Below are 25,570 nucleotides of genomic sequence, written 5' to 3'. Positions count from 1 at the left end.
CTTCTCTTTTAGAAAAATATTGATGGTAAGTAGATAAAAGTGATTTCACTGACACTTCAGATGGAATGCTCAGTGAATGGATGACACAAGAGATGGCATGACACCAGAGATGTCTTGAATGTGCAGGTTCAGTTATTCATGACTAGATGAATAAGACTTATTTACTTGGGACTGAAGATGTGAATATTCTCTTAGTAGTTTCACACTTGAAAATTCATGGAGTTTAAGCACCTTTGATTTTCCAAGCTGAAAATGAAAAATGTTCCTCTTCCTGGATAAATCACCGTGCAACTATTGGCTTTCAATAAGTCCTTAGCAAGGATGTTGCGGGCTGGCTCCCATGTGTTGTCCTCGGATCCACAACCTTCCCAGGCGATGAGGTACTCCCAGCGACATCTAGAACCTCCCGGACTTGGTAGGTGGTGTCTCCTGGCACGGAGCGATCTGCAGATTCGGGAGCTCGGGGAAGGTACCTGGAGAGGATGAGAGGCTTCAAAAGCGACACATGGAAGACATTGTGCACATGCATCAAGGAGGGTAAGTGCAAGCGATAGGAAATGGCTCCTACGCGCTCGGCAATGCGGAATGGTCCACAGAATCTGGGGGCGAGTCTGCGGGAAGGAATCCGAAGTTGTAGATTCTTTATACTCAGCCAAACACGGTCCCCAGGGAGGTAGACTGGTGCTGGCTGACGGTGGCTGTCTGCCCATCTTTTGGCAGCAAGGGCAGCTCTTTGCATCTTCTTTTGGATAGACGTCCAGAGGGCAAGCAGCTGGCGGGCAGAGAGTTGCACTGCTGGCAGTGCGCTGGGTTCAGGCGAGGGCAAGGGCGGCCGAAGTTGCTTCCCATAGACGGATAAGAAGGGAGAACTTCCTGTAGCGGAGTGTGTATGATTGTTATATGAAAATTCCGCCCATTGGAGAAGTTTGGCCCAATTGTCTTGTCTTTCGTTTACAAAGGAGCACAAGAAGGGCAAAGGTAGCGCCGGCGCCATTTCTATTAACGCACCCGTGGCCCGAGAGTGGAAGATCACAGCGGGACCCCCCCCCCCACTGGACCTCAGGTAATTTAAGACATTTGGGGGGGGTTCGGGAGGGTGGGGGATTTATTTTAAAGGGTCAGGGTGGGTTTTAGGCTTGTTTTAGTGTGCCGGTTTTCCCGCCCTCCCCCTTCCCCCGATTTACGATTTTTGACGATAAATCGGGGGAATTCCTATTGTATATCGCCTCTAATGATTTTTGATGATTTAAAATATATTGGATGATATTTTAAATCGTCAAAAAACGATTCACATCCCTAATATCTGTCCAAATAATGTTTAACTTACTTCTTAACTATATATATATCATTTATACCCAATGCGTCTATTTCTTTACACCTACCTACTCAACTTCTTATCTATTTACTTGCAATCTACCTTATATCTGTATGTATCCACTACTTATGTACACAATGTCTTATTACTTTATATAATCCACCTTAGGCCTACCTAGCAGTAAAGATGGAATATCAAATGCTTATAAATAAAATATTATGTATAAATTTCTCAGTAGCATTTTTTATAGAGTATTTTTTGTTGATCCTATAGAAAATAGGCAATTATGTGAACACAAATTCAAATGTATTTATGAAAATAACTTTACACTTTTCCAATGGTAAGCATTGAGGTTCTGAATAAATAACAATTGAGAAACTGGAGATAGATCAAGCAATGTACTCATTTAATCCCCAGGATCTAAGAAAACAAATGTGAGATGACCCCCCCCCCCCCCCCCCCAAATCTGACCCTTACTAGTGGATTCTGCCCTTAACTGTTATGACTCTGGTGTTCTCAACAGACCTCATGTGCCATATGTAGGATCAGTGGTCTCAACAGATTCTGCCTCTGTTAATGAGGCCAGTGAGTGTGGGATTATGTTAAGAGGTTTGACACTCTCCAGTAGGAGGTGGTCTTAGTTTAAATAAACCTCTTGCACTCATGTGATGTAGTAGAAGATTGGGTTTGGATTTTTGAGTTGCAGTCTGGAGAAGCCAGGCTTCCTACCATAGTTTGAGGGTGCCATCTCTCTGCAGTGTACTACTATTGATGTCTTTCTTTACTCAAAGAAGGTAACTGGAATGGGATCTCATCACAAGTAAGGATAGTCTGGAGAAGAAAGGATTTCCTGTCCAGTGAAGGGGCTGAGATCCAAGGGATGGGCACTCAATACTTCCAAGATGGAGAAAAGTTCCTGGGGTTTGCAACAGGGAGAATCTTAAGGATTTGAAGATAAGAAGTTACCATAGAGCAGATGCATTGAAATGTCTTCAGCTGTTGTGAAAGAAGGTTGGATAAGTGCTTATTGAGAAGGGATCTAGTCCTTGGCAGGAGTTTGGAGAAACAAAAGAACTGCCCATTGGAGGAAAGAGTCCTAAAGAGAAGCTGGTGCAGAAAGAGTCAGTCAGAAGCTCAGGAGAGGGAGAAGAAGTGACGTGACACAGGAAGAGAGCTGCCTCCAAAAAAGGTACTTGGGAGGGCTCAGAGGGGAGGAGTTCTTGTCCCAAATGCTGACCTGGTGGGCAGGGGAGCTAGAATTTCTGCTGAATGTGACTGAAATTAATTTTATGTGCTGCTTTGAATGTTTGTTTTCTGTTTTCTTGAACAACAGTCTGGAAATTTCTGTGGTGCTTGTGTTTGTTTTGTTTACCGGGTTGATGTGCAGAAGAGCTCTAGCAAGGAGAAACCCTAAGGGCCTTGAAAAAGAGATTCCTTCCCCCCAAAGTGGGCGGGAACCCTGGGATGTCATGAGGCCTGTCCTTGGCCATGAGCCTCCCCAAGAGCCCCTGAACCCATGACTGGATTGAAACAAAGAATACACAAACTGACAAGTTCTTTTTTTTTTCTTTCAATGGCTCTGTCGATATACAGATTAGAAACTAAAAAGCCCAGAGCTAGTGCAATAGCATTTGGCACCCTAGGTGAGCCTTCGGTCATACAACCCTCTCCTACAATTTACCTCTAGCACAGCTCTCTCTCCTATTGGCAGCAGTGGCTTCAAAACAAGTTATTTTTTTTCTTTTAATGGCACTGACAATATACAGATTAGAAACTGAGAACCCCAGAGTCAGTGCAATAGCATTTGACAGCCTAGATGAGCCTTCGGTTATGCACCCCTCTCCTCCAATTTCCCTCTAGCACAGCAGTAGCACCTGTCTGGGCTTTGCACTGGCAGGATTTTGCCGCCCCCAAAACTTTGGCACTCTAGGTGACCACTTAGTTTGCCTAATGGAAGCAGCTGCTCTGAAGAAACCCAGTTATTTTCCCAACCTGTTCAGAGCAGACCAATGTTTGGTCTGTGGTGACAGGTTTTTTTTTAATGCTGTGTATATAACCGCACCCCAGTCTGCATATCCTGCAAGGGTGGGGCCATAAATGAATTTGTTTCTCTTCGGGGCTGGAACCACTCACCGGCCAGCTCTTTCACAATCCCTCTTACTCCCAGGGCCCGGATCCTTTGTAGATGTGTGGGGGAGGGGGGAGATATACTTCCAGGGCCCAATGTGGCAGAGTATTCTTCTTACACATTCCCTTTTCCTCTGTGCTCCCTTGGGAGAGGGGACTTGTCCTTATAGTGGGTGCAGTGAGTGCAAAATAAATACTCTGGCGTCACTGTGTTAGTGTCCAGAATTAAAGTCGTTACTGTTCAAACAACGGTGATGAATGGCACAATAACTCAGACTGCAGCACCACAGAAGTTCCATGTTTTCTTATAGTCTCTTTCCTTCTATCTGTGCAGGACTCACATTCCGGGGACAAGGAAACATCTACTCCCTTGGATTGGGTAATGTGGAGCTCCCGGGTGGGCAGCATCTCTTTGGACTGGTCAAAAATCCCCTTCCAATCTCATAAAAATGTTAAAGAGTCTACGGCACAGAGAGCAAATCTTCTCTTTCTCTCCCCGGGGTAGTGAAAAACACTGGGTGGGTGACCATAGTAATTTTGTGTTTCCTTTTGTAACCCTTACTTGGGGTGTTTAGTCCCAAGGGCACACAATCACATTTATAACCTCTGGGGCCACTCCGGCTAGCTGACTTCTTCCCAGCTTGACTCTTGATCCCTGAGAGGAATTCTTTCTATGGGGGGAGACTCTTTTCTATGGCCCAGGCAGTGAGAAAGAACTTTAGTGTTTCCCATGTGTGTTTTGTAGCTGAGGCATCCCCGGGCAGGAGCAGGAACTGGGTGTTAAATAATAATTTACTGATTAGTTTAAGGCAAAATAAAGTCCATTATTCAGAAATGTGAGATGACATCTGACTGTGGTACAGGAATGTCTTTTGAGTAGGTAGGTGTCCTTTGTTACAGACATCTGTGTAGAGCAGAGATGGGGTCTCCTCCTCATGCTCCTTCTTCCTTTGATTCAGTTGTTCCTTTATCCTACGCTGTTACTTCTGGGATTTCTCTTGTGGAAAAATCAGAGGATCAGGCTATTTCTCAGCACTACAATCCTAGTGGGGAAGGGGGATCCAAAATTTCCCCCACATAACTTAAAGTTCAAATCATACTTTCAAAAGTTAAAATGGATGTCTTCTCTGCCATCGCTGTCTCTCACAGCAGGATCCATCACTGGTGCTTGCCTACCTAGTGAGTAGAGTAGGCTCACAGGTATTTGGTCCCCTGAAGAGAGCCCCTTCGCCCCAAAGGAGTATCAGGCTTAAAATCTATCTCTATTTGAAATAGGAGAAGGACTCTCAGGCAGGGAATGTACTGGGAGGTGTCACTTCTAAAAGAAACTCCTTTGGGTGAGACTAGGAGGCCTCACCAGAGTATGGACAAAATACATCTTGCTCCCTGGCTTCTCTCTAACTGAATCCCACAGCATCTTAAAATGGCTGGGCTAAATAGCACTGAGTCATCCAATCAGAACCTTCAGGTGGGAGGGACTGAAGGGTATGGATGGCTCCTTTTCTAACAGGCCGATACAGTAAAGTCCGCAGGAGAGCGGGCAAATGCCAGCGGGCAAATGCCAGCGCATGCACAGGCCACTCTCCTGTGCGTGCGATTCAGTATGCAAATTAGGCCCGGCGGTAAAAAGAGGCGCTAGGGACACTAGCGCGTCCCTAGTGCCTCTTTTTGGACCGGAGCGGCAGCTGTCAGCGGGTTTGACAGCCGACGCTCAATTTTGCCGGCGTTGGTTCTCGAGCCCGCTGACAGCCACGGGTTCGGAAACCGGACGCCGGCAAAATTGAGCGTCCAGTTTTCGACCTGCGAGCCGCGGGCAGACTTCAAAAAAAAATTTTTTTTAAACTTTTGGTAACTTTCAGGACCTCCGACTTAATATCACCATGATATTAAGTCGGAGGGTGCACAGAAAAGCAGTTTTTACTGCTTTTCTGTGCACTTTCCCGGTGCCCAAAGAAATTAGCGCCTACCTTTGGATAGGGGCTAATTTCTGAAAGTAAAATCTGTGGCTTGGCTGAACATTTTCCTTTCTGAATTGCGTGGGAATAACTATTAGGCCATCAACATGCATTTGCATGTTGCGGGCGCTATTAGGTTCGGGGAGGTTGGACGCTCGTTTTCGACCCCTTACTGAATAAGGGGTAACGCTAGCGTGTCGAAAATGCGTGTCAAATCGATGGTTAACAGTGCGCTCCGTCGGAGTGCACTGTACTGTATCGGCCCGTAAGTGTATTATAAGGACAGGAATAGTGGCATCTAGTGGCCAGAACAGGAGAGTCTGTCACGCTTTACTCATGGTTAGCAGATATTCTGGATCTCTTTGGTTCATCCACAGTCTCTTTATTTCTTCTTTCTGGATCCTGGATGGGAGGAATCCCCTTGAAGCAAGCAGCTCTCTTTGCTTCAAACAGGAAGGAAGGGCAGCCAAAACTTTCTCCTGGATCTTGAACTCAACGTCGGAGTTCCTCCTCACAATGGGTCACCACCACTTCAGGGGCAGGTCTTCCCTATCCCTGGATGTCCCAGACACAGGATTCCCCAGGCCCTGAATCCAAGAAAGGCCCAAGTGTCCAGTGAGGCTCCTACCACTTAAAATCTTAAAACCCAAAAATTAGACCCAGAGGGAAAATCCTAACCAGGCAGTGAGTGGACTGGATAAGGAACCCCTCCCAACCCTGGTCCAGGACCATTGAGTAGGGCTTGCCTGGCTCCTCTGACTGGTCCTGAAAAACAATTCAAGAAAAACTGCTCTCTACCTCCTAACTCTCAGCAATCCTAAAGGGACTGCCCCCTGAGCTCTCTGTAGAGAGCAGCTATATAGACTCTCAGGGGGCGGTCATGCCAAACCCCTCAAAGGGAGGGGCTGCATTTGAATGGAATCCTCCCCCTCACAACTAACCTGAACTCTCACTAGTTGAACTAAAAGCTCACCCAGGTCTTAATGGTGATGTAACCGAAGGGTCCGTCACATGAACCATCAGCCTGAATTCTTCAGAGGCCTTTCTCTCTTTTCCTGTCTTTGAGGAAAAGTCTTTTGTAAATCAGATCCTATGCTTCTCAGACTAAAGTATGCAAGAAATATTTTGCCAAACTCTAATAACAGCTCAGCATAATTGCATTGTAAAGAATATTCCATTAGATACACATAGGGCAAGAAGAATAGTGAAAGAATGGAACCAAAGATTTGTTGCTTTTTTTCACGTAAACGTCTGTACAAGTCGAAGCATAAATGACAATAGAATTGTTAAATTAAGTTCTTCAAAATATAAACTTGACTGTTTCCTGTATTGGTGATTTCCGCTTGTATTTTTATTTCTCTTCCTCTTTTATTTTTTTGTTATATTTTAGTTCTTAGCTATGATTTAAATAGAGATGTGCAGCTTTTATTATTTAGTCTTCATTTGTTCATCCTGTATGCATACTATATTTGTGTGTATCGGGATGTTGCCTGAAAGGGTCAGTACAGGAGTTTCCTGACGTGGATTCATAATGCTAGGAGTGACGGAGGAGGGGAAGGTTTCAAGGTATCATTGTAGATATACAACAGATTGGGACCATGTGACTCATCCGATCTGCCCACATGCATTCCCTGCACCCCTCCCCCCTCACCCCCACCCCCACCCACCATGCTATGGTGCTATGCTGCTGTAACTGTGGCCATCACTCTTCCCTACCATTACTATTTGGCCCATCCCCACCCACCATGCTAAAGTTAACTTCCAGCTGTCAGCATTATAAACTTTATTAATTGCAGGATTATCTCCTCTTCTCCCTAACTGGCAGTGTCATAATCCAGTCAGCATGCAGCCCATGCTAGGAAGCTGCTGCTTGGCCCACTTCCCCCTGATTTTATCTCAGAATGTATTGGAGTCATGATGAGGTTTCGTTCTTGCCGGGGAGCTTGACATATCCACACTGCTGCCCTATACATGTTGGCTTTTCCCTCTCCCCTTTCAGGCTTTCCTTCTGCTGTTTCAGGTAATTGTGTATGTAGGTTTCTATAACTAATCCCGCATCCAGGCATCCCATTTTTTTCAACCTATCGCTCTCCTACCTACCTCTCTATCTGTCCAAGCATATTTTCCAGAAACTGTAAGGATTTGATATCTCCTCAGAAACAAAATAAAAATCAGAAAAAAAAAGTAGAGCATTATTTTTTTTTAATGTGTTTTGCCCAGCAAATGGATAGAGAAGTAGTAGATGAGGTTTAATGTGGGCAAATGAGGCGCAAGCATAGGCAGCTAAAATATTCTTTCAGTGAGGAAGCGCTCGCTAATATTGACCAGGAAAAAAAACCTGGGGATATCAGTGGATAATAAAATGGGAATGAGTGCACAAAGTCAAGCAGCAATACTCCAAACTGGGCACATGATGGTGTGTATTCAATGGAAAGAGCCTAGAGGCAAGGATGCCGTCATCCTACTTATAATACCTGAGTCATCCCAGATTTGGAGGGTGAGGTTCAATTTCTGGCATCTGTGCTTCAATGAATTTCCAGGTATTAGAAAGGATTGTCCAAGCTGGGACTGTTTTCCTTAGAAAAGAGATGGTTGGGGCCTGTAGTTAAGCTGCTAAAATCCAGAAGCAACAAACAACATCTAAAGCCAAGAGAAAATTGATTTCACCAGTTTCAGAAGAAGGAATTCTTTTTGGTCAAAGAGGGGTAGTGCAATGCCACAATTTGTCAGCCGAGTGTCATGGTTATGACACTAAATAACACCCAAAGATAACTGGAAAATATTTTGTGAAACAAAAAGAACATAAGAAGTGCCATGCTGGGTCAGACCAAGGTCCATTGAGCCCAGCATTCTGTATCTGACTGTGACCAGTCCAGGTCATAAGTACCTGGCAGATTCCCAATAGTTGATCTATTTCTTGTATCTCACTCCCAGGGATAAGCACTGGCTTTCCCAAGTCTATCTGGTGTTGCGGGAGCGCTAGGGTGCGGTTCCAATTCCTGGGAGATTAGTGTGCCCTTGGGCCACGGTGCGACTGCAGAGGAGCTCCGGGGAAGCGCCGAGGCAGGCAAGACATGTCCAAGCCAGGCAGGCAGACAGAAGACCAGGAGCTCTGACCTCTGCCGAACCTGAACGCACCAGAAGAGACCCAACAACGCAATGCTGGTCTCTGAGATAGCCCTCCGGCCACTCGATAGCGCTTTCGGACCTGCCGCCTGGAAATGGCAGATGTGACAGGACGGACAGAGGTTCAGGACAGGCGATGGTACTGGAACAAGATAAAGACACTAGAAGACATGGTCAGATGAAGGTACTTGGAGACATGGTCAGGTGAAGGTATTTGGAGACATGGTCGGGCGAAAACACTAGGCGAGTGGACACGACTAAGGCAAGGCTGAGGCTTCAGATGATGAGAGGATCCAGGCGGCTCAAGACAAGGTCCAGCCGGAAGAGGCTTCAGTGACCCAGTGCGACCGGTGCCCTGGCAGGTCCACTAACAGCAGGGTCTGCTGGATGGGCTAAGAAAGCCCCTGGAACCTGGAACATCCGCACAAGGACAGGCTAAGGGAACTAGGTGGACGAAGACTCTTGGTGAGTGGAAAGATGACAGCAAGGTTAAAACTCAGGATGAAGTGGAATCTGGGTGACACTCATAGCAGATTCCAGCCGTAGTAGAGGCTTCAGTGACCTGGCGCGACCAGTGCCCTGCCAGGTCCACTGACAGCATGATCCGCTGGCGGGAGGCTAGGGTGGACCCAGAACCAAGGACATCCGAGGACAAGGCTTCTAAAGAGAGGAGCCAGAAGGAGTGGACGCCTGGAGGCAGAACATCTGAGGACAAAGACATCAGGATCATTTGAAGACAAGGACATCTGGGACATGGGAAGACAAGGATGTCAGGGGCATCTGAAGATGAAGACATCAGGATCATCTGAAAACGAAGACGAGGACATGGGATTCGATGAGAGATCAGGAACCATGGATGAAGACAGGACAAAGGACCAGGAACCACAAATGAAGACAATGAGGGAATTCCCATGAAGAACAGAGTACCTTGAAGAAACTAGAGATGAAGAGAAGTCCAGGAGCGGACTGGCTCCTTGCGAAGGTGTTGGAGAACTGGCAAAGGGCCCTCTTATAGGGCTGAAGAGGAGACTCCCTGAATGACATTATCAAGTGGAGTCGAGGGGCTACTCCCACTGCGGGCCCTTTAAAAGAGCAGGAAAAGTGCGGCTGTGCACTTAGGAGGCAGAACCCTGAAGAGCGGCAGCCATGCTGTGGAGAACATGCTGGAACGGCACCAGGCCGCAAGGCAGGCCAGAGGCATCGGTGGCTCCCCTAGCCACAGGAAGCATGGTGGCACAGCCTGCCATGCAGGAGGAAGACATGGGCGGCCTCCTGGCCGCAAGGCGGGACGGCGGCAGCTCTAACCGCCGCGGAAGACTGGCGGCGGCCTCCGGGCCACGAGAGACGGTCGGGACGGCCTGGGAGACTAGCGGCGGAGAGGTGAGAGGCTGCTTGCGGCTAGGCCCACGAGCAGCATCGTAACATCTGGCTAATAACTGTTATGGACTTTTTACTTCAGGAACTTGTCCAATCCTCTTAAACTCACTGTGAAGAAATGACTATTTCCCCTTCTTAACCTGTGTAGGACCAAGCATCTAGCCTGGTCCATCTTAATTCCCACAGTGGGAGAGAGCCATGTGGGCAGGACCCTGTTGAGAGCGGAATAAGTATGTGAGCCCAATTGGATCAGGAGGCCTCTGCGTCTCCAGGAATAAGATCTCTTGTCCCTCTCTGGTGAAGGTATTGTGAACACGCTGTCCTGAAGTAAGGCAATCTACTATTGTTTGTAAGCTGGAAGTTTAAATAAAGCTGAAAGTATATAAAGAAAAGGCTAGAATCAGTGAATGTCTGTGCCTTCAGCCTGGAAAGATTGCTCAGTATCCCACACCCACTATGTTAGATGCCTTAACCATGTCCTCTGGCAACAGATTCCATAGCTTGATTGAATGCTGAGTGAAAAATGCATCCCATGATTTGTTTGAAATCTGCTGGTTGCTAATTTCATAGAGTGTCCTCTAGTCCTAATGTTGTTTGAAAGGGTAAATAACCATTCCCTATTTACCCATTTTACCTCACTCACAATTTTATAAATTTCAATCATATCCCATCTCAGTCATCTCTCTTCCAAGCTAGAGTCCTAACCTGTTTAGCCTTTTTTCATAAAAGAGCTTTTCCATCCCCTTTATAATTTTTGTCACCCTTATATGTACCTTTTCTAAATTTGCTATGTCTTTTTTGAGATGGGGTGACCAGAACTGCACTCAATACCCAAGGTGCAGTTGCACCATGGATGTATACAAGGGCATTATGATATTCTCAGTTTTGCTCTCTATTCCTTTCCAAATTATTCCTAACATTCAGTTTGCCTTTTTGACCACCGCTGCACACTGAGCCGAAGATTTCAAGATATTATCCATAAGGAGCTGAGGTCCTTTTCTTGGGTGGTGACTCCTAACACGGAATCCAGCATTGTGTACTTGTAGTCAGGATTATTTTTCCCTACATGCATTACTTTGCACTTACCCACATTAAATTGCATCTGCCATTTAGAAGTCCGCTCTCCTAGTCTCACAAGGCCCTTCTACAGTTCTTCACATCCACTGCCATTTTAATGATTCAAAACAATTTTGTATCATCTGCAAATCTGGTCACTTCACTCGTCATTCCTTTCTCCAGATCATGTATGAATGTGCTAAATAGCACAGGTCCCAGTACAGATCTGATTGATGTTTGTGATAATGCAATTAGAGGAAAGGGCTGATCTGACAGTAAACACTAATCACCATATTTGGCACTGAGAAGAAATTGCTTGTCACTGTGCTACAGACACCTGGCATTTTGTTTTGGCACTGTTTCCTGGATTAAAGCATAGATTGACTGATATAATAAGGTACACTCGGCTGTGCACTAGAGGTGTGAATCGTGTGATCGATCGTCTTAAAGATCGATTTTGGCTGGGGGGGAGGGAAATCGGATCGTCGTGTTTTGTTTTGCTTTGAAATCATTAAAAATCGTAAATCGGGGGAGGGCGGGAAAACCGGCACACCAAAAAACCCCTAAAACCCACCCCGAACCTTTAAAAAAAAAAACCCCACCCTCATTTAAAACATTTTGGGGGGGTTCGGGAGGGTGGGGTGTTTTTTTAAAGGTTCGGGGTGGGTGTTAGGGTTTTTTTTGGTGTGGCCAGAGAGCGGGACATCGTGCCGGGATCGCGCCGGGACCCTCCCACTGGACCCCAGGTCATTTAAAACATTTTGGGGGGGTTCGGGAGGGTGGGGGTTTGGGAGGGTGGGGGTTTGTCTTAAAGGTTCGGGGTGGGTGTTAGGGTTTTTTTGGTGTGCCCGTTTTCCCGCCCCCTATTTAACAATACAATACAAATGCCTCTGACGATAAATCGTGGGCATTTGTATTGTATCGTGCACTCTAACGATTTTGGACGATTTTAAAATTTTCTGACGATAATTTTAATCGTTCAAAAACGATTCACATCCCTAATGTGCACATACATTAATGCTTGTTGATATGCACATTTTTATGCATACACCTTTATTCCTGATTTAACAAGGAGTTTTGCACACACAAAAATGTGGGCACAAATATGAGTAAAACCATGCACACAACCATGCTAATTCCATATAAATCAAGGCATTAGCTGTAACTTCCCAAAGTAGAGAGGTGTGTAGGCTTAACTCCCGGACCCCCGCTGGACCACCAGGGGCTTTTGGCAAGTCTTGGGAGACCCTCCTGACCCCCACAAGACTTGCCAAAAGTCCAGCAGGGGTCCGGGAGTGACCTCCTGCACTCGGACCTTCGGCTGCCAGTATTCAAAATGGCGCTGATAGCCTTTGCCCTTACTATGTTACAGGGGCTACCGGTGCCATTGGTCAGCCCCTGTCACATGGTAGGAGCACAAGATGGCGCCGGCCATCCAGTGCTCCTACCATGTGACAGGGTCCGGCCAATGGCACAGATACCCTGTCACATGGTAAGGGCCATCGGCGCCATTTTGATTAGTGGCAGCCGACGGCCCGGGAGTGGGAGATCGCTCCAGGGACCCCCACTGGACCACCAGGTACCTGTAAAAACTTTTTGGGGGGGTCGGGAGGGTGGGGGAAGCTACGGGATTAGTTTTAAAGGGTCAGGGTGGGTTTAGGGGTTATTTTTGTGTGCTGTTTTTCCCGCCCTCCCCCAAAACGATAAGAGAACCCCCACAATCAAAATCATGGGGTTTTCCTATCGTTTTGGGGGAGCCCCCGATTTCTGACGATTTTGAAAATATCGTCCGATATTTTCAATCGTCCGAAGCCCGATTCACATCCCTAACGCTTAGACCATGTATCGACTACCGTGGGTTAAATGCCATCACCAAGCGAGATCGCTATCCACTTCCATTGATCCCCGAGCTCCTGGACAGACTACAGGGAGCCAACCTCTTTACGAAGCTCGACCTACGTGGGGCTTATAATTTAGTCCCCATCCGCCCGGGAGACGAATGGACTGTCTTTAACACCAGAGATGGGAATTATGAATACCTGGTAATGCCCTACGGGCTGTGTAATGCTCCGGCAGTCTTCCAGAACCTCATGAACGAGGTATTGAGGGACATGTTGAATTCTTTTGTCATAGTGTATCTGGACAATGTTCTGATCTACTCTAAAGATCTGGAGTCTCACCGACAGCACATCAAACAAGTGTTGCAAGTCTTGAAAGATAATCATCTTTTCGCCAAACTCGAAAAGTGCATGTTCGAGTGCGAGTCACTCCTATTCCTGGGGTACATAGTGTCGTCAACCGGATTTCGAGTGGATCCAGAAAAGGTATCCGCAATTACCAAATGGCCTCGCCCCACGGAAATCAAGCCGTTACAACGGTTCCTAGGATTTGCCAACTTTTACAGGCATTTCATTCCTCATTACTCGCGTAGAGTGGCACCCCTTACTGCTTTGACGCTCAAAGGAGCTGACGCTAAGGTGTGGCCGGAGACAGCTTGTTGGGCCTTTGAAGATCTAAAGCAAGCCTTTCTAACGGATATGTGCCTGTATCATCCAGACCCCCAATGCCCCTTCGTGGTAGAGGTCGATGCCTCTAGCCTTGCAGTAGGAGCTATACTCAGCCAGCATTCGAAATCCGGTCAGTTGCTTCCATGCTCGAAGTTCTCGCCCGCCGAATGCAATTACAGCATAGGTGATAAAGAACTCTTGGCAATCAAGTTAGCCTTCGAGGAATGGAGGCAGTGGCTCGAAGGGGCAATCCACCCTGTAATGGTTTACACAGATCATAAGAACCTCGAGTTCCTATTCCAAGCTCAGCGCCTGAATCCCAGACAAGCCAGATGGTCACACTTTTTTAACCGCTTTAACTTCACTCTCCATTATCGCCCAGCCTCAAAGAATGTCCTGGCTGACGCCTTATCCCGAACGTCATCCGTGGAGGAGGAGGAGGAGAGCCCTCAGTACATCTTAGATCCCGCCAAGGTTCGTCTGGCAGCTGTCTCCATCGAGTCCCAAGAAAGGACGTTAGTCCCGAAACGCCTACGACAGAAAGTGCTAAGCTGGGCCCATGATTTAAACCGACTTGATTGGTAACTCTGTTACTTGAATATCGGTATATAAAAGTGCTAAATAAATAAATGATTCTCTAACCAGTGGGCATGCCGGACGAGACAGGACATTAGATTTACTGAATCGCTACTACTGGTGGCCCAACCTACAACGTGATGTCCGAACCTATGTGAATTCATGCCCCACATGCGCCAAACAGAAACCAAAAGGCGGGCTTCCCTGGGGTCTATTACAGCCACTTCCAGTACCAACGGAACCGTGGACCCATATAGCCACGGACTTTGTGGTGGATTTGCCGGCATCACTAGGGAAGACTGTGATTTGGGTTACGGTAGACCGCTTCTCTAAAATGGCCCACTTTGTGCCGTTCCCTAAGCTGCCATCTGCTCCAGAGCTAGTACTCCTGTTTGCACAGCACATTTTCCACATCCACGGCCTTCCACAGGACATCGTGTCAGACCGGGGGCCACAGTTTATGGCTCGGTATTGGAAGGCCCTGTGTAAGAGCTTTGGAGTACAGCTCAGTTTTTCCACGGCATTTCACCCTCAGAGCAACAGTCAAACGGAGCGTATGAACCGTTCACTGAAGACCTTCCTCCGGGCATTTGTAAATGAGAAGCAGGACAATTGGGTGGAACTACTTCCCTGGGCTGAGTTTTCCTATAATAACCAGATTAACTCTGCAACTGGGAGATCTCCTTTCCAAACAGTTTATGGGAAACAACTTAAACCACCCTTGTCTTTATCTCTATCAGCTTCCTCGCGGGCCACACAGTTATCAGCTCAGCAACTCCAACGACTGTGGAATTCCATACAGAGCAAACTCGCTTCAGCTAGCAAAGTGGCAAAGAAGTATGCTGATCGGCATCGGCGACCAGCTCCAGCATTTCTGCCTGGGGACCGCGTTTGGCTCAGTACGAAGAACATCCATCTGAGGCTACCTTCTAAAAGGTTAGCACCCAAGTTTTGTGGTCCCTTTCGTGTGGCAGAACGGATTGGGATGGTGTCTTATCGATTACGATTGCCATCCACATTACGCATTCACAATGTCTTCCATGTATCCCTCCTTAAACCAGTGATCCTCTTTCGTTTCCACCGCAAGCCACCAGAGGCAACACCGACTCCTACGGCTAAGGACCCCACATTCCAGGTGCGTGAAGTCCTTGACGTGCGCTTTTCCAACCGCCGTTGGGAGTACCTCTTATCTTGGGACGGTTGCGGTGATGAAGACAACACCTGGGAACCTGCTCGCAACATCTTAGATAAATCCCTCCTCCAACAGTTCCATCTGCAGCACCCCGGTAAGCCGGGCCCTCTGAAGAGGGGGCGTAAGGGAGGGGATACTGTTGCGACCCCGATCGCCTCCCTCGTGATCGGGTCCATGCCCATTTACCCCTGCTCCGGGCCGCGGCTGGAATCGCCGCGTTTCAGGTCTTCTAGGTCGCATGGCTGGCTCGACGCTGGCTGTGCCCCCACGTGGCTACACGCACGCGGGCAGAGCATTTAAAGGTCCAGCACCTGGAAGTGCTGGACCGCCCCCTGGATGATGACAGACGCCGGCACAGTACTTAAGCCGGCGTCTGACTCCCATATGATGCCTTGCAGTGAGGTTCCTCCTCGGAGTGTCTAGTTGCCTGCTGTTCCTGCTGTCCTCACTGCTCCTGCTGACCTCGCTGTTCCTGCTGTCCTCGGATCCTCCCGGTGTTTCTGCCCCGGCTCCAGCTCCAGCTGTCCCTCGCTTCTGTGACTTCCTGGTTCTTGACTCCAGCTTGCTTCTGACCTGTCTTGCCTGCCACCTGCCTCGACCCTCAGACTTCCTTCTCGTCTCTTTGCTCATTGTCTCCTAAGTCCCAGCGGTCCAGATCCCTATGGGCTCCTTCTGGGGGGATCTAGGACTTCCAGGGTGAAACCTTCGCTGCTTCCTCCCATCTGCCGTGATCTCCTAAGTCCCAGCCGTCCAGATCCCTACAGGCTCCTCCTGGGGGGATCTAGGACTTCCAGGGTGAAGTGGTCTTCAGTGCTTCAGCTTGGTTCCACCTCCCGGCCTGTCCACAACGGAACCCCCAGTTCCATCAGGCCGTCCCAAGGGTCCACCCCAAACCGCTATCGCAACAGCTCCTCCTTCTCCCTATGCATTCACTTTTAACAGAGGAAATGCATCAGAATGGAGCAACAGCTATGAGTGATGCTCTCATTTTGTTCCTCAGTGGTCATGGCCTCAGACAGGAGATGAGGAAGTGGAGGCAGAAGAGAATCTTAGAGCCTGCCTGGGAACTTTCTGGGTTTGATCTGGAGTCTCCCTGGTCCTTTAAGGAATGTAGTCAAAGAAAACAGAATCAACAGTACTACATCGCTTTTAAAAGTGCTGCTGTAAAGGAAGAGGCATCACTTGTATATGCACTGTTGCATCATCTCTTCTTGACTGACAGCTGCTATGTACACATGCAAAAGGAAACATCAGCTCCTGTAAGGCATTCAGGGCCGCCATCAGGGCAGTATTCTTGGGCCTGCAGTATGGGACCCCAGGATCTACTGCCACATATGGGGGCCCGCCGCAGCCGCCAGGCGGCAGGTGCGCTTGGGGGATGTATTAGTTCATGGCAAAGAGGCCCACTGAGGCTCTCTCCGACAGTCTGTCGCCCAGGGGCCTACTGAAACCTGGAGCCGGCCCTGGGTGCGGGCCCCAGAGAAGGGAGAGAATCAATGCTATGCGTGTCTTTTAGACACACATAGCATTGATTTACAGAGCACCGCAGACAGAGACTCGTCCGCGCGCTCTGTCCTGCCAGCGTTCACTGCCTCACGCGGCTGTGACGTCACCGCCGCGTCAGACAGTATGCGCCGGCAAAGCGCGCGGGCCGTCGCTGTCTGCTTGCTGTATGGGGCCTCAAAATTCCTGATGGCGGCCCTGAAGGCATTTCTCGCACTACTGTTTGCGCTGTCATATTTTTTAAGTTTTGAAGGAGAAGGCAAAAGACAGGAGAACATAGGAAAAAGAGGAGAGCAGGACACAGTGGCACAGGGGAGGGAGGGGAAGGACAACATGACACAGGAGAGGGAGGAAATAAGGATAGTAAACAAAAGGAAGGAGTCCTTTTGTCTCAACCAGAGCATATGAATGAAACGAAAGAAGTCAATGGCTCATGATGTTTAGTTGGTATGAATTTGAACCCCTAGCTGGTACAGATGTAAGTTCTTTTTGCATCAAGTTTACAACTGGCAGTCACAGCCTGACTATGATTGGGTCCTTGAGCCATGCCCTCTTCCATGAGTCCCACTGACTATCCCTGAATAAAGTTATCGGCTACTTCTAGCCAGATAACTTAAAACCTAACTGGTTTATTTTTTAATCTCCCCATTAGGTTTAAAGTTATCTGACTAAAGGTAGCCGGATAACTTTAGGCTTAAACAGTTATATTCAAAAGAAAATAGCCGGTTAAATGGCGATACTGTAAAAAGAAAAACAAAATACATAATAAGTGGCATGCAGCTAGTGGCCCAATTCCCTGAACCCCCATCTAATTTAAAAAAAAAAAAAATGGGCCCTGCCAGGCTGAGCTCCCCACCAAGTATACTTTGAAAATAAAACACCACTGCTTGCTTCCCCCTGCCCCTTCCTTGGTTAACCAAAACCAGAATTGATGCTCCCTCCTTTCCCTTTCCACCCTCACCCTCCACCTCATCCTTTACCCTCCCATCCACCAAGTACCATCAGGCCCAGATTTAGGCGAAGGCAATTGCTTAAGGCACCACATTTTGAAGGTGCCAAATAACCAGGCCAAAGAGGAGTGCAACTGTGCCAAGGAGGAGCCTGCTCTGGCAATCCACTTCAAAGGGGCACTGCCCTGAGACTCTGGAGGGGGGTGGAGTTAAAGGGACTTCACCCACTATCTGATCTCCAGAGTCTCTCAGCCCCCACTTTCCAATCCTGCCTATGGGCACGCTCAGGGGCGGATTGTCCTATCGGGGCTTCGGGCATGCCCCGGTGGGCCGGTCAGGTCAGTCACGTGACTGGTGTTGATCGCAGCGAGCCCCCATGCCTGCAGAGCCACTGCGATCACTATCAGGCACGCTGCAGTTTATTTAGCAGAACGGAAGCCTCTCCTGAGGCTCTCTGCTGACTTCTTAACGTTTGCTTTTTGTGCAGTTGGAAGCTGCGTCTCCACCTTTGTCTCCCCTCCCCGCAGGCAGCCGTGGCTACAGGGGCCTGCCTTTGTTATGCAATTGACCTCCCTCCTTCCCTCATCACCGTGGTGGCAGGAAACACCCTCTCTCTTCACATCTCAGCTGCAGGAAGCCTCTCCTTAATCTCTGCGGGGGGGGGGGGGGGGCCTCTCTTTGCCCAGGTATTTTCAACATTAGACCCCAGAGCTTACTTCTAACTCTTAAGATGCTTCTTTGCTCAAAGCCCCTTTCTTGAATCTGGGCAGCCAAAACACCAGAAGATTTCAGCCTACAGCCTAGAAGTGTCTGCTAAAAGGATTGTTTTTCTTCCATAGTTCTACTGAAGCAATTGCAGACAAAGCCACAAATGGTGTGACTTGCTTTACAAGTACAAGGTGCTGTTCTTTGTAATTTTGCTTGCATCAGAAAGAGGAACTTACTGCATTAAAAAAAAAAAAATCCACAAGAAAGCCCTGTGATCTGTAACTTACCCGTTACAATAAAAATCATATGTTAGAATAACTCACTGCTGTTTATATTTTCAAATAGCCCCTTAAAAAATATCAAAATAAGAATTATGTCTGCTCTGACATAGTCCAAACATGAACTATTCCCCTGGGATGAGGCATTCCTGGAAATGTTTGTGGTGCACTTGTCCTGCAGGGAGGAGAAACTCTGACCTCTATATAAAACAAACAAGATGTTTACTGTCCTGCCCTTGTGACAATGCTAAAATGGAGTACTAACAATTATGAATGCTAAACAGAGCTTCTGCTGCCTAGAAATTGTACCAGCTGTGGATTTTTGCCAAGCTAGAGGCAGCTGGATATCAGGATATAACGATATAAGCTTATAGTAAGATTTAGGTAAGATCGGGTTCATCCCTTATGGGTGCTTTCCAAACTGATTCTTTTGGGCAAATCATCTCAGTGTATTCATTGTAACATAGTAATGGCGGCAGAAAAAGACCAAAATGGTCCATCAAATTTCTGATCTATTAGTGAAAATTTGTAACCTATCATTAAAATCATCCATTGTACCTGAAAACTGGAGGGTGGCCAATGTAACCCCAATATTTAAAAAAGGCTCCAGGGGCGATCCGGGTAATTATAGACCAGTGAGCCTGACTTCAGTGCCGGGAAAAATAGTGGAAACTATTCTCAAGATCAAAATTGTAGAGCATATAGAAAGACATGATTTAATGGGACACAGTCAACATGGATTTACCCAAGGGAAGTCTTGCCTAACAAATCTGCTTCATTTTTTTGAAGGGGTTAATAAACATGTGGATAAATGTGAACCGGTAGATGTAGTGTATTTGGATTTTCAGAAGGCGTTTGACAAAGTCCCTCATGAGAGGCTTCTACGAAAACTAAAAAGTCATGGGATAGGAGGCGATGTCCTTTCGTGGATTACAAACTGGTTAAAAGACAGGAAACAGAGAGTAGGATTAAATGGTCAATATTCTCAGTGGAAAAGGGTAAACAGTGGAGTACCTCAGGGATCTGTATTGGGACCGGTGCTTTTCAATATATATATAAATGATCTGGAAAGGAATACGTCGAGTGAGGTTATCAAATTTGCAGATGATACAAAATTATTCAGAGTAGTTAAATCACAGGCAGACTGTGATACATTACAGGAGGACCTTGCAAGACTGGAAGATTGGGCATCCAAATGGCAGATGAAATTTAATGTGGACAAATGCAAGGTGATGCACATAGGGAAAAATATCCCTTGCTGTAGTTACACGATGTTAGGTTCCATGTTAGGAGCTACCACCCAGGAAAAAGATCTAGGCATCATAGTGGATAATACTTTAAAATCGTCGGCTCAGTGTGCTGCAGCAGTCAAAAAAGCAAATAGAATGTTAGGAATTATTAGGAAGGGAATGGTTAATAGAACGGAAAATGTCCTAATGCCTCTGTATTGCTCCATGGTGAGACCGCACCTTGAATACTGTGTACAATTCTGGTCGCCGCATCTCAAAAAAGATATAGTTGCGATGGAGAAGGTACAGAGAAGGGCAACCAAAATGATAAAGGGGATGGAACAGCTCCCCTATGAGGAAAGGCTGAAGAGGTTAGGGCTGTTCAGCTTGGAGAAGAGACGGCTGAGGGGGGATATGATAGAGGTCTTTAAGATCATGAGAGGTCTTGAACAAGTAGATGTGACTCGGTTATTTACACTTTCGAATACTAGAAGGACTAGGGGGCATTCCATGAAGTTAGCAAGTAACACATTTAAGACTAATCGGAGAAAATTCTTTTTCACTCAACGCACAATAAAGCTCTGGAATTTGTTGCCAGAGAAGGTAGTTAGTGCAGTTAGTGTAGCTGGGTTCAAAAAAGGTTTGGATAAGTTCTTGGAGGAGAAGTCCATTAATGGCTATTAATCAATTATACTTAGGGAATAGCCACTGCTATTAATTGCATCAGTAGCATGGGTTCTTCTTAGTGTTTGGGTAATTGCCAGGTTCTTGTGGCCTGGTTTTTGGCCTCTGTTGGAAACAGGATGCTGGGCTTGATGGACCCTTGGTCTGTCCCAGCATGGCAATTTCTTATGTTCTTATGTTCTTATGTCTGCCCAGCAAGTTTCCCAAGGTAGTAACTGCCGCTCCGTGCAGGTTACCCCCATGTTTCTGTTAATAACTGCCGCTCCGTGCAGGTTACCTCCAAGCTTTTTTATTTATTCCCATCCCAGGGGTGGATTGGGGGATCGGGCTTCCCCCAGTGGGCCGGGCTTGCTGGTCACGTGGTCTCGACTCCGCGGTGGCGCCGAGTGGTTATTAGTGGAGGCTGCAAGAGACCACTATCTTCCTCAGCCCTGCCTGCCCTCCATCAAGATAGGTGGCGAGGCTGCAAAAAAGTAGGGAAGAGGTCCAAAAGCAGTAGTTTCAGTACTCCCTCCTGGAAGTGAGGCCCCGCCAGCGAAGAGAAGTGCTGGGACTCGAGGCTGCTGCAAGGAAGAGCTGCTGGGAGGAAGGCCAGGCCCCAACAAAAAAGAAGAGTGCCAGGACTCGGGCCGCTGCAAGGAAGAGCTGCTGGGGGGAAGGCCAGGCCCCAACAAGAAAAAAGAGTGCCGGGACTGGGGCCGCTCCAAGGAAAAGCCGCTAGTAAGAAGGCCAGGCCCCGACAGGGAAGAGGAGTGCCGGGACTTGGGCTGCTCCAAAGAAGAGCAGCTGGTAAGAAGGCCAGGCCCCGGTCCCCCCCCCCCCCCCCCCAGTGAAAGACAACTGAGTTAAGGAAGAAGGGAAGGGACAGGATGAGAGAGGAAGCGAGGTGAAGGGAGTGAGAAGGTTGAGAGAATGAGTGGAGTGAATGAGAAAGAGAAAAGAAGGCAGAAGGTATGGAATATGAGGCTTAAATGAAGAGAGGGGAGAGATGAGAGGGAAAGGTGGGAAGGAAGTGAATGTGTAGGAGGGAATATGAGAGGTGAGTGGAGGGGAGAGAACATAAAGAAGATGGGTGCTAGCAAGGCTCTCTCCTCCCCCCCAGCAGAAAGACAACCTAAGAAGAGGAAGAATATTGGATGAGGGGGGGGGGGGGAAGGAAAGGGAAAGAAGGTGTGTGGGTGAGTAGGGAGGACAGAATTAGGCCTGGCATGGAAGAGAGGGAGAGACCTGGTAGGGGCCATCACAGCCAAAGTAAGAAGGGGCAGGGTAGAGAAGGAGGGCTGGAAGCCAAATAAATAAATCCCATCCAGCTGGTAGCAGAAGGAAGGTGAGATAACCCTGGTGAGGCAACATGTGTGTGTGTGTATAAGAGAGGAGGGAGTGGATGAGAGAGTGCAGGAGAGAAAGGGTGATAGTGCTTGAGGGAGAGCATGTACGTGAATAGGAGTAAGTGCATAAGAGAGAGAGAGCATGCGTGTGATTAGGAGAGGGAGGGCATGCATAAGAGAGAGCATGCATGTAAGAATGAGAGAGGTGCATATATGACAGAGAACATGTCCATGTTAGAGTGTGTGCCTGTGAGAGAGAGAGGAGCTAGTTTATGGGTCTCTCCCCCCACAAGTTGCACTACATACAGTGTCTGTCTTGTTGCAGTTTCCTTTCCATTTATTTATTTATTTATTTATTTATTTAGGCATTTTTATATACCGAAACATATTGCATACACCTCATGTCGGTTTATATTATTTAATGACAGTCTTTAACGACATATCTAAAATCATTCAAGTAGAAATAGAATAACAACCAAAATAACAATAAAATAATAAAATAATACTAAAATAAGATAACCCTATAAATAGTAAAAACATGTAAAATTATATCCTAATCATTCTAAAATAACAAAATACATACAATTCACTCAAAATCAAACTAAAAAATAGGGTTAAAATAGATATTATACATGTTTACATGTCACGAGAGAAGTCACTAAAAGGAATCATACTGTGCTGTTGAAGGCCTGTACAAACAGCCATGTTGTTAGTTGTTTCTTAAAAGACTGGATATTCTCTTCTAGCCTTAGCTCAAGTGGAAGAGAATTCCAGAGTTTTGGTCCAGCTATAGAAAGGGCCCTCTCTCTGACTGCATTAAGATGTGCCGACTTAGGGGATGGAATTAAAAGAAGTGCTTTACCCAGGGACCTAAGATTTCGTACAGGTGTATGAATGTGAAGCATTGCATTTAACCATTCATTATTGTTACCATAAATAGTTTTATGAATCAGTGTCAGACATTTATATTTAATTCGAAAATGAATGGGAAGCCAATGTAAATTCATCAGGATTGGGGTGATGTGATCAAACTTTTTAGAATTAGTAGACGTGTGGCTGCATTTTGCAAAAGTTGCAGCGGCTGAATGGTGGCTAGCGGTAGGCCCAAAAACAATGCATTACAATAATCCAATTTTGTCAATAATAAAGCTTGAAGTACGGTTCAAAAATCATTATAGTGCAACAGTGGTTTCAATTTCCTTACAATCTGCAGTTTGTAAAAACCATCTTTAATTATATTCTTTACAAATGCCTTTTGTCTGCAGGTTTCTATTTATGCTTCATGGTCTCTTTTTTTACTCTGTATTTGGGACCATGGATTTTATAACATGTGCGTGCCGGGTAGCTTTTTTTTTATGTTTTAAGTGGTGTGTGCATATATATGTAAATTATATATGTAAATTATATTGTATGTGTAATTGGGTAACCATGGGTCAGTATGGAGAAAAATTTCCTGGGCCACTATTTTCCCTCAATCCGCCCTTGGGCACGCTAATCTGAAATCCAGCCCTGAGTACCATGCAAAACCCTGTTCTGATGCCAGGATCACATTTGTACCGTGATCCCAGAGACTTCCAGCACTGCTCTGACAACAATGCTGCACCTATAACAACATTGTTGTCAGAAGTATCTCTGCTGGGTAATTTGTTCACTGACTGGTTTACTGAGTGTGGGCCTCTGTATGATTAAGTAGCTTTTCAAATTGTGTAATCCCTACACGTGGGAGGGTTATTTTATTTATAGCATGCAGATTCATCGCCTTAACTTGTCTCATTGAATATTGATATTGATTGCAATAATACACTGAAGGTATGGACATCCTAGTTTGTTTACATCTATGCTTCCATCGGTTTGAATTTTCAAAGTACTGCCACTGAAAATACAAATATGAGATGACATGGAGAATTTATGAATGAAATGATTCTTAGTGGATTGGTGACCACATGTCAGGTTTAAATCAGACTCCAAATTGCACTGTTGAAAAACTGAGTAATTTCTCACCCAATAGGAAGAATAGCATCTTATTAAATGCAATTTCTTCATTTTCTGACTTCTTGAAAGTTTCCAGACAGCATCTGATATTCTACAAATGCTTTTGTGCCGCAGAATAACTCATGTGCTATGTGACAATAGGGTGAAAACAGATACCACATTGGGCTTTAGGTTGGTGCTTATAGTGGTCCATATTTAGCTGTACGCTAAGTTACCCAAATACACATATCTGGGTAACTTATACTGTATAATCAGAGTGCAGCTAAAGGGTCTGTTTACTAAGCAGTGATATTTTCTCCACGGAACAGTGGACTTTGAAAACTTTTTTTTTTTTTTTTAACTTTGGCCACCTCAAGGGGCGATGAGTTGGTATAACAGGAGGTCTCTCGGGGCTCCTGGGAGTTTTGGAGTTTCGGACTACTCGGGCCCTATGACAGCAGCGGGAGCATCAGAACACTCATTAGCATCCCAGTGCGCCTGGGGAAAGTTAGCTGCAGGCCTTGAGTTGTAACTAACTTTAGATTAAATAATGCTGCTTATGAATTTTGAGGCAAGTTGTATTTGTTTTATATGATTTAGCCTAATAATGAACTGATTTACAGCATTTGCATACAAATCAGCTTATTACCATTCTCATGTTGCGCTGGGTTGTTTTTTTTTGGGAGGGGGATAATGCATGATATTTTAAATGCATGCGTTATCTCCATATTTTTACCACATGATAAACGTTATTTACTATAAGTTAAAGCCTAAACACAGCTTAGTAAATGACCCCCACCCCAAGTTAGCCAGATAACCTCAGCCTGTCCAGAAACATCCTCTTATCTGGGTAAAATGGATCCAGTTAGGAGAGCAGGAATTTAAAACCTCAGAGTTTGTCAGGGTAACTCAAAGTCTTTAAATTGTGACTGTATTTTAGATACTTCAGTCTTTTAGTATTTTTGTACTTAATCACTCCATCTTTATACTTTTTGAGATACCACATTTTGCAATGGAAAAATTGTGAAATTTCATTAAAAGATCCGAAGCACTATACGGCACTGCCAATCTAGTGCTATTACTCTGTCTTGATAAACTGCTGTTTTAATTTAACTTTTATTGGACTGTCCCATGAATTATTCAGTATTTGTACACAAGTTTTTAAGACCATGTTTCTTCAAACATGTGCTATAAAAATATACCGAGGAGGAGAGAATTCTGCAATATCGTTTGAACATGACTGGGCTTGTTCGTGCATAATTTTTAGTGTTACGCAGGCAGTGTGGAATGCTGCTCAGATGAAACCGCACAGGGTGGTTCTTTTCTAGCACCTGGACATGCAAACAGTTAATGAAACTAAATTCCTCTGTTTCACTACACAAATGCTAAAATAGGTCTGCTTTTTCAAATGCTGTAATCCTGAGGTACTCGATCCATTAAGATCCAATTTAAATTAAACACGGACCTAGTAGTTTATATTAAAATCATTTGAAATCTTTCAGTCTGAGAGAGTAGGCATTTTCTAAATCTGAACATGATCTGAAAGGGGGTGGATTATTAAAAATTCAAACCACGATTTATGCTCATGGTTCCGGTTTGATATAACAGTGAAAAAAATAAAAACCAACAAGGAAATGATGTAGTATTGGACTGGAGTATTTCTTCCTCTCAGTCTTCAGAGCACACTC

Source organism: Rhinatrema bivittatum, chromosome 1 (genome assembly GCF_901001135.1).
Source record: "Rhinatrema bivittatum chromosome 1, aRhiBiv1.1, whole genome shotgun sequence".
Taxonomy (NCBI): domain Eukaryota; kingdom Metazoa; phylum Chordata; class Amphibia; order Gymnophiona; family Rhinatrematidae; genus Rhinatrema; species Rhinatrema bivittatum.
This window is presented reverse-complemented; position numbering follows the sequence as displayed.